Source organism: Rutilus rutilus (assembly GCF_951802725.1).
Source record: "Rutilus rutilus genome assembly, chromosome: 4".
In the NCBI taxonomy this organism is placed as follows: Eukaryota; Metazoa; Chordata; class Actinopteri; order Cypriniformes; family Leuciscidae; genus Rutilus; species Rutilus rutilus.
This window is the reverse complement of record NC_140212.1, coordinates 53,256,944-53,270,179: the sequence shown is the minus strand read 5'-3', so window position 1 is coordinate 53,270,179 and position 13,236 is coordinate 53,256,944.

Genomic DNA, 13,236 nt, shown 5'->3' with positions numbered 1-13,236 from the left:
AAGATTGAAATGTTACAAAATGTGAATGTGCTATCAAAAATATCACTGGACAGATTCAATATCATTTGAAGGAAAAATGTCTCAGGTTACGTATATAACCTGGTTCCCTAAGAGGGGTTGGTAATTACATTTCCATAGTGTCAACACCATGACAGCATCTAGTTCCCCTTTCAGGGAACCAAGTTACATGCGTAACTGGAAACGTTCCCTTTCGGAACTCAACTCTGTCATGGCATTGACACTATGGGAATGTCATTACCAACTCTGCCACACTAAGGAAGATTGTCTGCTCAACAAGGCTGTCAATTCTTCTAGGTCTTTGTTGCATCTCGGCCGCCTTCCTGTTTGATATGGAGCCCCAGAGCGCGTTGACGATGTGTCACCTCTCTTTTCCTCTGTTGCAACATATGTGGGCGGCGGTTCAGCTGGCGCACTGGCTTGCACTCCTCCTGCAGCAGCTCTGTCTAGAGTAGGATTGAGAGCAGGTGGGCGACGAGCCGGATACGCCCCGTCCTCCACCGTCATTTTTAAATCCATATTGTTTTATTAAAAACGGCACATAAGCATGGTACCAAGTTCCCATTATTCTATCCATGGCTTTGTACGAGCTTTTAGAGAAATTAACCCGTTCCTCCTCTACTTTAGAACTTTCACTTCCCATTGATTCTACTTAATAGTATTTATATTTGCGTATTTAAATCTTTCTCATCACGTGGTCACCACGTACTATATTTACTGTGTTAATTCTCTCCCCTGCGTCGCCACCACGCCCTGCCTAAATCCGTCAATCTAGGACTTTCAAAAATGCCCACATCCGTCGATGCTAGGTCTTTTTCCCAGACAAGTGCCTTATTAAATATTTGGAACTTACTTTCAGGCTTATTCCCAAAAACGCAAACTTGTCTAGACTTTTGAGAAGGTTACTTTCAGGCTTATTCTCAAAATTCTGGCCCTTCTGGGAAAAGAATTAACACTGGCATTTTAAGAAGTTACTTTCAAACTTATTCTCAAAATCCTTTTGGAAGTTACTTTCAGGCTTATTCCAAAAATCCTGACCCTTTTAGGAAAAATATTCAATACGCAAATAATTTTCTTATTTACCACGTAAATAATTTTCTCTCACCGTGCTTTTTGCAGCTTGGTTCTTTATTCGGGATCGCGTCCACCTAGGCCTGCCGTGGTGTCTACAATTCTCCCGTCCCTTGCAGTTTAGCGTCGGGGTATCGGAGCCAGAGACTTCTTGTCTTTGGGATGATCAGTCAATTGCTTCATCCACGGAGGTCATCAGTTTTGCGATCCCATCCTCGTCGCCATTTGTTGTGGAAATAATTCTATTCGAGAGGAGGAAGAAGACAAGTCGAGACCTTTGAAAAGTCAAAGTATCAAAAAGGTTTATTTCTTGCAAGCTAATTGACATTCACATACAGAACGCATCTGGTATGAGAAGGCAAAGGGCTAGTCCCCTTCCCGAAGTTATATACCCCTAAACACATCCTGTATAGGCTTCATCTGTGTCAAAGGATCAATTCCTTAAAAGGAGACATCTCGTTCAATTCTCTTTGTCTGGCATAAATTATATCTAGACAGAACAATATCATGCCTACATACAAGTTCCTGTTTTTAGCTGCAGCTCTTCACACATTTTGCTTATATCTCTATTTTGATCTTAAGCTACGCACATACTTTCACACTTGGAGCTCACAAAAGGACACTTGAAGTACAAAAGGTCACTTGAGTGCGTATAGTCTCTCTGTTACTTAGTCTCCTATAACTCAGAACATTTTGTCCCTGCAAGCTTGTCTTAACTTATGCTTTTCTAAACACTTGATTACATATCTTTAATAACGTGCTTTAGCTTATATGAATATATTTCTTCAAATGCTTATGAGTACAAATAAAGTGAAAGATGTTAATACAAGTTGTACACTTCTAAAAGTAAAAAACACATCTAAAAGTAAAAAAACACATCTAAAAGTAAAAGAACACATCTAAATGTAAAATTTCTATCACAATGGCTATCACACGATACTTATCTCTAGCACAGGCACAGATTTTGTCTATTAAAATGTCTAGGGCTATTAAAGCTTGTAATTCCTCTTCGAGGTCATGGCCATTACCTCTCTTATACCCTATTGCATGTATTACTGGTTTGCCATTCGGTCCTCCTATTTTTTGTAGGAGGATATCTCCAGTATGGAGAGAGGTTTTTCTACGTTGCATTAACTTGTCTGACTCGTCTTGAAACTTTCGTCCTGCCTGTCTTAAAAAGGCTGCTGCAACGCCATCCTCATGACTGAGATGCTTGTTAGAGGCATTAACCAGAGCTTCTGCCTCTTCTTCAAACTGTAAAGGTCCTGCTTTTAGAACAACTAAATTTGCTCCCTTCGCAAAATATAACCTGAGGGGTCCTTCGACCTCTGCTATTGCTTCTTCATACGGGCTTTCAGGGTCTTCATAGAGTGGTGCGTCAGGTTCGGTAAAATTCGTACCCATCTCTTCTTGAGAGATTATACTAAAAGCTACCGAGCCTTTGTCTGATTCTTCCTCAGAGCCATCTCCAGCTAGGGTGGCCCAACTTTTCGTTGGTATACCTTTTACCTCTTTCCCTACTGAATTAAAGACTCGTACTTTGGGGTTTTCATCATTGCCTCCTTTATTGGAGTAGATGAAGTTTGGAGCCTCTGCTCCTTCCTTTACCCTTAAATTTACCACTGGCGCAGCCTCTCTGACCTCTTGCCAGGGTATATTTCTAAAGCCACATTTACACTTAGTAGAGTCAGACCATTCCAACTTTCCTACAGTGTCACTAGCAACTAAATCTATAGTCACCATTCGGTTCTCCATTTTTTTTCCCTAAAGTGTTAGGATTCACTTCAAACTTCCTATTTTTTACAAGTGTTTGGATTCACTGGCTTTACTTCACTTACACCGAATCTGGTGCTGTTCTTAGATTTATCAGAAGTGCCTGCCCGCACTTCCTTGTGACATGTGTGGCTAAGAAACCAATGCCCACCAACAACACAACCCGAAGGGAGCAGCGTTCGAGCCGTGCTGAAAGCATGCACTGAAAACTTAGACACCCATGTGTTACATACAAGTGATGCAACTCTTCACAAATCTATATGTCCCTTATTTTCTGCAAGTGTTTGGGTTCACTCAAAACCGGTTTATCTCTCTAGACTAACTCACCCTTCTCTCTTGGGCTTCGAGTTTTTTGTCTGTCATAACAGGTCTTCATATGAGCCTGCACGCGCTGATTTTCACTCAGTTCCCTTGAACTCTGCGAGTGAACTGTGTTCAATATTAGTTTCTCTGAACTATGAACACCAACAGTGGCCGTGGTATGTGGACTTTTCACCTATACCTGTTATTATTCCTGAACAATTGTCTTTTAATTTCCCCTACTAGCAAAATGCCCCACACGTTTGGGCGCCATGTTGTGTTTCTATACCGCTGTAACATCCAAATCCTTCTATAACAATCCCATAACCTATTTCAATCAAAGATTGTCCTTACCCGCTGGTTAAAGATGTTATAAATGGCTTCAGGGTCCTCGGCGGTGTCCGATCCAGTTCAGTCCGGGGTCCGTTTCACTGGGCTTTTGCTTAGTATTAATATCTTAACTATAACAAAGTAAAGATACTTCTAGGAAAAAATCACTCTGAGACTCTTTTAAAAAGTTTTTCGAATCACCAAAAATGGTTTCGTTTTACTTAAAAAGGTTACAGAATAATACAATAAATTCAAAAAGGAAAAAATAACAGAAATGCGTATAGGTCTTCACCTCGAATTGCGGCCCCGAGCAACTGGAAACAAAACCTTTTATATGGTTTGATGGGGGGCCGTCTTAAACATTTAGGGCTGTCCCTTACAATGAAGCAATTCTTAGAAGAATAAAACAATTGATCTGGAATTTTCCATGACCTTAAAGCTGTTATGCAATAAGCATGCGTGTATAGGTTATCTCATCCGCACCACCTACGCTAAAAAGCTTAATATACATTTTGACCTTTACTTGGCCTGCAGGTGTTAAAACGATAGCTCGCTTCTCGCCTCATCTCTAACTGTGGGGAGGCATCTTTCCATCTTCTTGAACTGTGTTAAAGGTCAACTAAGCGGGCATAGCCTTAACACCTGTTGTTCCACTGAACTCACTCAGAGAGATCAAAGAAAACCACAAACACTGTGGTTGCAAAGCAAGCTTGCAACATGCATCTAGCGTTGCAAGCTTCTTTTGCAAGCAATGACACTTAAACTACAAAGCATTATCACAGGGTAAGTTTGCACTGAGTGTTTCAAACCTCTCCTGTAAACAGTATATTTCACAATTTGGACATTTATACTGATTCTCTAACATAACTCCCCTTACAATACTTAGTCATCTTTTATGCAATTTCTCCATCTGTCGGAGAATCCTCATTATTCGTCAACTTTGATATATGTTAGCTCGTTCCGTGGATGTTGGGTCCTTCTTCCTCTTCTCTGTTTTCTTAGCTTTATGAAGTTCTCTGGCGTGGTTTTTCTGGAGTCGTGCAACTAAAAGATCGTCCATAGATATCTCAATTTTGTCAGTTACTTCTGAAACATGTAAATCATTCAGGAGAGGTTCCAATTTAAGGGATTTATCAGAAGATTTCATATTAGAATCTAGCAACACAACACTATCTAACTTATCGATCTGTCTTTCTTTCTCACTAATCTATCTATCTTTCTAACTAACTAATCAATCTTTTTTCTTTCTCTAACTAATTCTTTCTTTCTTTCTTTCTTTCTTTCTAACTAATTCTTTCTTTCTTTCTTTCTTTCTAACTAATTCTTTCTTTCTTTCTTTCTTTCTAACTAATTCTTTCTTTCTTTCTTTCTTTCTAACTAATTCTTTCTTTCTTTCTTTCTTTCTAACTAATTCTTTCTTTCTTTCTTTCTTTCTAACTAATTCTTTCTTTCTTTCTTTCTTTCTAACTAATTCTTTCTTTCTTTCTTTCTTTCTAACTAATTCTTTCTTTCTTTCTTTCTTTCTAACTAATTCTTTCTTTCTTTCTTTCTTTCTAACTAATTCTTTCTTTCTTTCTTTCTTTCTAACTAATTCTTTCTTTCTAACTAATTCTTTCTTTCTTTCTTTCTTTCTTTCTAACTAATTCTTTCTTTCTTTCTTTCTTTCTTTCTAACTAATTCTTTCTTTCTTTCTTTCTTTCTAACTAATTCTTTCTTTCTTTCTTTCTTTCTAACTAATTCTTTCTTTCTTTCTTTCTTTCTAACTAATTCTTTCTTTCTTTCTTTCTAACTAATTCTTTCTTTCTAACTAATTCTTTCTTTCTAACTAATTCTTTCTTTCTTTCTAACTAATTCTTTCTTTCTTTCTTTCTTTCTAACTAATTCTTTCTTTCTAACTAATTCTTTCTTTCTTTCTTTCTTTCTAACTAATTCTTTCTTTCTTTCTTTCTTTCTAACTAATTCTTTCTTTCTAACTAATTCTTTCTTTCTTTCTTTCTTTCTAACTAATTCTTTCTTTCTTTCTTTCTTTCTAACTAATTCTTTCTTTCTTTCTTTCTTTCTAACTAATTCTTTCTTTCTAACTAATTCTTTCTTTCTTTCTTTCTTTCTAACTAATTCTTTCTTTCTTTCTTTCTTTCTAACTAATTCTTTCTTTCTTTCTTTCTTTCTAACTAATTCTTTCTTTCTAACTAATTCTTTCTAACTAATTCTTTCTTTCTTTCTTTCTAACTAATTCTTTCTTTCTAACTAATTCTTTCTTTCTAACTAATTCTTTCTTTCTAACTAATTCTTTCTTTCTAACTAATTCTTTCTTTCTAACTAATTCTTTCTTTCTAACTAATTCTTTCTTTCTAACTAATTCTTTCTTTCTAACTAATTCTTTCTTTCTAACTAATTCTTTCTTTCTAACTAATTCTTTCTTTCTTTCTTTCTTTCTTTCTTTCTTTCTTTCTTTCTTTCTTTCTTTCTTTCTTTCTTTCTTTCTTTCTTTCTTTCTTTCTTTCGATGCGTCGCGTCTGAACGCGTTGTTGTCTTTGGAGCTCTATCGATTTGATTTATAATTCTTGATTTTACTCTTTAAACTTACTTACAACAAACATTTTCTACTTTTCCTCACTGAGAAGCACTACTGCTCAAACCTCATAGTTACAACGCGGACTGTTGAGCAGACGTGTCTCAAGCCTGTTAGTGATCCAACGCTGGATACTCTTATAGGTTACTCCCGGGGATCACGGCTGAACGCGTCTTCTCAACACTCACTTACAAACATTTTTCACCTATCGTGCGTCTACTCTACACCCGTACCACTTTAAATACGGATTATATCTAAGACGCTTGTCAGAAATTAGTATTAATTGATAGCATCACTGGTAGTGTCGTTGCTAACTCACTGTCCATCTGTTAAAATGGCGAATATATCAGATGTATGTAGTCTACCTTTTGGTGCAGGTGAGGACACATTTGAGCTGCACGCGGTACAGTCTGAGCTGGAAGCTGTTGAGAAACAGATCCACGACCTTTTATTGAGACAAGCCGAGCTGAGAGACCGGCGTTTGGCTCTTGAAACATCACGCGCTGATGCTCACAAATCAGAGATTAATGTTACTAACCCGCTGACTCCGACCTCGTCTACTCCGTGCGTTACTCGGCATCGGTCCCAAGCGCCAAGGTCGCGATCAGCCATGGTCTCGTTCACTCCGGCTCCAACACGCCACCACGAAGCCTGGATATTTCCGCAGCGGAAGACGCGAGTCAGGTCTAGACCAAGACCCTCTCCGACCCTCCCGGTTTTCGAGTTATCCACACAAAACCGCTTCTCCGCTCTTCGCGAAACAGAACGCGATGCTGTGATCATCGGTGATTCCATTGTTCGGCACGTCCATGCTACATCAGGTAAAAATAAAGTGCACAGTCACTGCTTTCCTGGTGCTCGTGTTTCTGAAATCGCTGCTCGTGTTCCCGAGATTCTGAACGATAACGAGCGCGTCGGAACTGTTGTCCTGCACGCGGGAGTGAACGACATCAGGATGCGCCAGACAGAGATTCTGAAGAAAGACTTCAGGAATCTGATCGATACGGTACGCAGCACATCGCCTGATATAACGATCATAGTGTCAGGACCGCTTCCCACGTACCGTCTAGGACATGACAAGTTTAGTAGATTATTTGCGCTAAATGAATGGTTAATGTCATGGTGCAATGAGCAGAAACTGCTCTTTGTAAATAATTGGAATCTGTTTTGGGAGCGTCCTAGGCTTTTCCGTGCTGATGGCTTACACCCAAGCAGATTCGGATCGGATCTTCTGTCAGATAACATCTCCAAAATGTTAAATACCTTTTGACTAGTAACCAAAAGTCCAAATCATAGTCTCTGCTGCACCAAATTAACTGATATAAATACTAGTGTAGAACATTGCATAGAAACTGTGTCTATTCCTCGTTTAGTGCGATCAAATAATAAATCTACTGCAGGATTTAGGAAAAATCTAATTGTTATTAAAACAGAAAATGTTGCTATTAGTAAACAAAAACAATTTCTAAAGCTAGGTCTTTTAAACATTAGATCACTCACACCTAAGGCAGTTATTGTAAATGAAATAGTCACAGATAATAACTTCGATGTACTTTGCCTTACTGAAACCTGGCTTAAACCAAATGATTATTTCGGTCTAAATGAGTCTACTCCATCAGGATACTCCTATAAGCACGAGCCCTGTCTGATTGGTCGTGGCGGCGGTATTGCAACTATCTATAGAGATATTCTCAATGTTACTCAGAAAACGGGTTATAAGTTTATTTCATTTGAAGTACTTGTACTAAATGTTACGCTCTTAGATGATAGAAAAACATCCCTATTATCTTTAGCCTTGGCTACCGTATATAGACCACCAGGGCCTTACGCTGATTTCCTAAAAGAATTTGCAAATTTTCTCTCAGATCTATTGGTCAATGTCGATAAAATATTAATTATTGGAGATTTTAACATACACGTTAGGGTGCATCAAAAAACACAATTCTTGAATTTTGATATGGCTGGGTGCTAAAAATGTTCCAATATATTTAGAAACAACACATGCAAAATATTTGTCCAGTACATGATGATTTAGGGGTGCCACCGCACATCTGTTTTTGTTGGATAAAGTGCTTAACAGTGCTCAATGGTCACAATGGAGATCTGAGGTAAACAATACTACAGCTCAAGAAAACTGAGATGATATTTCTGTTTGAGGTGATCTTTCTGTGTTGGGTATGTATTATTACATAATTACTATCATATCTGTAATTGTGTCTTTGTATACTTATTTATTATAAGTCATTTAAGTCATATTTATAGGTATTTGGTGTTCATTACATCTAGCTAACGTTAGCTAGCAACAGTTTGCTAACCAGTTAGCTATCTATGTTAGCTAAGCTATTAAGCTTAACATCAACAGTATTCTAGAGTGGACACTGTCATATTCAGAGTATACAGTGGGGAGAACAAGTATTTGATACACTGCCGATTTTGCAGGTTTTCCCACTTACAAAGCATGTAGAGGTCTGTAATTTTTATCATAGGTACACTTCAACTGTGAGAGACGGAATCTAAAACAAAAATTCAGAACCTGTATAAAATACACACGCTCAAACAAACAGACTCCAACCTCTCCACAATGGCCAAGGCCAGAGAGCTGTGTAAGGACATAAGGGATAAAATTGTAGACCTCCACAAGGCTGGGATGGGCTACAGGACAATAGGCAAACAGCTTGGTGAGAAGGCAACAACTGTTGGCCCAATTATTAGAAAATGGAATAAGTTCTAGGTGACGGTCAATCTCCCTCGGTCTGGGGCACCATGCAAGATCTCACCTTGTGGGGAATCAATGATCATGAGGAAGGTGAGGGATCAGCCCAGAACTACACGGCAGGACCTGGTCAATGACCTGAAGAGAGCTGGGACCACAGTCTCAAAGAAAACCATTAGTAACACACTACTCCGTCATGGATTAAAATCCTGCAGCGCACGCAAGGTCCCCCTGCTCAAGCCAGTGCACGTCCAGGCCCGTCTGAAGCTTGCCAATGACCATCTGGATGATCCAGAGGAGGAATGGGAGAAGGTCTTGTGGTCTTATGAGACAAAAATAGAGCTTTTTGCTCTAAACTCCACTCGCCGTATTTGGAGGAAGAAGAAGGATGAGTACAACCCCAAAAACACCATCCCAACCGTGAAGCATGGAGGTGGAAACATCATTCTTTGGGGATGCTTTTCTGCAAAGGGGACAGGACAACTGCACCGTATTGAGGAGAGGATGGATGGGGCCATGTATCGCAAGATTTTGGCCAACAACCTCCTTCCCTCAGTAAGAGCATTGAAGATGGGTCGTGGCTGGGTCCAGCATGACCACGACCCGAAACACACAGCCAGGGCAACTAATGAGTAGCTCCGTAAGAAGCATGTTAAGTTCCTGGAGTGGCCTAGCCAGCCTCCAGACCTGAACCCAATAAAAAATGTTTGGAGGAGCTGAAAGTCCGTATTGCCCAGCGACAGCCCCGAAGCCTGAAGGATCTGGAGAAAGGTCTGTATGGAGGAGAGGGCCAGAATTCCTGCAGTGTGTGCAAACCTGGTCAAGAACTACAGTAAACGTATGATCTCTGTAATTGCAAACAAAGGTTTCTGTACCAAAGTTCTGCTTTTCTGATGTATCAAATACTTATGTCATGCAATAAAATGCAAATTAATTACTTAAAAAATCATACAATATGATTTTCTGAATTTCTGTTTTAGATTCTGTCACTCACAGTTGAAGAGTCAACTTTAGAGATCAAAATTACAGACTTCTACATGCCTTGTAAGTGGGAAAACCTGATAAATCTGCTGTGTATCAAATACTTGTTCTCCCCACTGTAGATGTCTCATGTGTATTGAGAGTAGCATTGTAGTTGTTACTGTAAATTAACAGGGTAAGGCCACGTGAACATGTCCCATTGACCTCCATTCATTTTGTCTATAGGACAACTGAATGGACAATCTTGAAAGTTGAATTCTGAGAAATGCCCAAGTTGCCCAAAGGGTTCAAACAAACAACTTTTACTTTGATAACCCTATAGAACATGTTACTGTATAAAAGTTCACTGTACTCAACATTTCCAGGTCAACCTTTTGGCAATTAGACTAAAAATTGCACATTTTTCGAAATTTCGCCAAAGTTCATGTGTTAGGTGGCACCCCTAAATCTCAATGGAATCCCTCAAAACTTTGCAAAAGTCATTTTTATGTTAATTGGAACAAAATGCAATGCCAGCCAAATTTATATTTTGAAATTAAAATTTCCCATTCAAATTTGATGCACCCTAATACACGTAGATAATCAAAATGATACGTTAGGGGCTGCGTTTATAGACTTATTAAACTCCTTTGGGGTTAAGCAAAACGTTACCGGACAAACTCATCGTTTTAATCATACACTCGATCTAATTATATCACATGGAACCGATCCAACCGATATAGATATCATTCCGCAAAGTGATGATGTAACTGACCATTACATGGTAACTTGCATATTACGTACCCCGGTAATATATCATGCTGCGCCGCGTTATCGATTAGGCAGAACAATCCTTCCATCCACCATAGATAATTTTTCAAATTGCTTATCGGATCTGTCTCAGCTGCTGCCTGAACCTAAACAAACAGATGAACTAGACGAACTAACCAGCACTATGAGCACCATTCTCTCTGGAAAATTGGATATTGTTGCACCTATGAGACTAAAAAAGGTCAGAGAGAAAATTAAAGCACCATGGTACAACAATACTACTCGTGTTCTAAAGAGAGAAACCCGTAATTTAGAGCGTAAATGGAAACAAACTAATTTAGAGGTTTTTAGAATCGCTTGGAAAGACAGTACGTCACGCTATAAAAAGGCCCTAAAAGCGGCCAGGGCTGAGCACCTCCGCAAACTAATAGAAAATAACCAAAATAATCCAAGGTTTTTATTTAACACCGTGGCTAGACTAACAAATAAACAGACGTCACCTGAACAAAATATTCCGTTACAGTTTAGTAGTAATGATTTCATGAATTTTTTCACTGAGAAAATAGAAAACATCAGATCCACAATTGTAAACGTTCAATCTTCAATCGCGCCTTATAATTTAGCCTCGATTATCACCCCGCAAGAACAATTACAGTGCTTTACAACTATAGAACAAAAAGAGTTAAATAAACTTATCATTTCCTTTAAAACAACAACATGTTTATTAGATCCCATACCAACTAAACTATTGAAAGAAGTGTTACCTGTAGTGGAAGAGCCTCTCCTCAATATTATTAACTCGTCTTTATCTTTAGGTCATGTTCCATGAACATTTAAATTGGCAGTTATAAAACCTCTCATTAAGAAACCACAATTAGACCCAAATAACCTAGCAAATTATAGACCCATTTCAAATCTTCCTTTTATGTCCAAAATATTAGAAAAAGTTGTGTCTGCCCAACTGGGCTCTTTCTTGCAAGAAAATGACACCTATGAAAAGTTTCAGTCTGGTTTCAGGCCGCACCATAGCACTGAAACTGCGCTCGTTAAAATCACAAATGATTTACTCTTAGCTTCTGACCAAGGCTGTATCTCAATACTAGTTTTACTTGATCTTAGTGCTGCGTTCGATACTATAGATCACACAATACTCTTAGATCGACTACAAAACTATACTGGTGTTCAAGGACAAGCATTAAGCTGGTTCAGATCATACTTATCTGACCGCTACCATTTTGTCTATTTAAACGGAGAAAAATCGATCATAACTCCAGTAAACTATGGAGTGCCGCAGGGATCTGTGTTAGGACCTTTATTATTCTCAATATATATGCTGCCACTTGGAAATATTATAAGGAAACATGGAATTAGTTTCCATTGTTATGCTGATGATACTCAACTATATATTTCATCACGGCAGGATGAAAACGCTAAATTATCCAAATTGACAGAGTGTGTTAAAGATATAAAAGATTGGATGACGCACAATTTTCTTTTATTAAATCCAGATAAGACAGAGGTACTACTTATTGGTTCAAAAAACCGCCCACAAAACCTCTCACAATACAACTTTAACATAGTAGGATGTCCTGTTACTTTATCCTCTACAGTAAAAGACCTGGGTGTTATATTGGATTGTAACTTGTCTTTTGAAAATCATATTTCATATGTTACAAAAACAGCCTTTTTTCACCTTAGAAATATTGCTAAGTTACGTAACATGCTATCAGTTTCTGATGCAGAAAAGTTAGTTCATGCATTCATGACCTCGAGACTAGATTACTGTAATGCTTTATTAGCTGGTTGTCCTGCATCCTCAATAAACAAGCTACAGTTAGTCCAAAATGCCGCCGCTAGAGTTCTTACTAGATCAAGAAAATATGATCATATAACACCAATTTTATCATCACTACATTGGTTACCTATAAAGTTCCGTATTAATTACAAGGTATTGCTACTTACTTATAAAGCCCTAAACGGCTTAGCTCCAGTTTATTTAACGGATCTTCTATCGCCCTATAATCCATCACGCTCTCTAAGATCACTAAATTCGAGGCTTTTGGTCATACCTAGGATATCCAGATCCACCAAAGGAGGGAGAGCATTTTCACATTTAGCTCCAAAACTCTGGAATAGCCTTCCTGATACTGTTCGTTTCTCAGATTCGCTCTCCCAGTTTAAAACTAGATTAAAGACGCATCTCTTCAGCCAGGCATTCATATAATATTTTAATCTTACAGTTAAATCCGGTCTCTACTTCATAAACGCCAGAGGAGAACTGGCCCCCGACTGAGCCCGGGTTCTCCCAAGGTTTTTTTTTCTCCATTAGGTCACCTGATGGAGTTTTTCGGTTCCTTGCCACTGTTGCCTTTGGCTTGCTCAGTTGGGGATACTTAAATTGATTAATCGATTCAACAGTGCTATTGATCTGCATTATCAAACGTGGATGTTTTACACCAGAAACAAACACTGATGTACTATTTTATTTAATACTGTGAAGCTGCTTTGATACAATCTGTATTGTGAAAGGCGCTATATAAATAAAGTTGACTTGACTTCTCTTTCTAACTAATCCATCTTTCTTTCTTTCTAACTAATCCATCTTTCTTTCTTTCTTTCTAACTAATCCATCTTTCTTTTTCTTTCTTTCTTACTAATCTATCTATATTTCTAACTAACTTATCAATCTTTCTTTCTAACTAATCCATCTTTCTTTCTTTCTAACTAA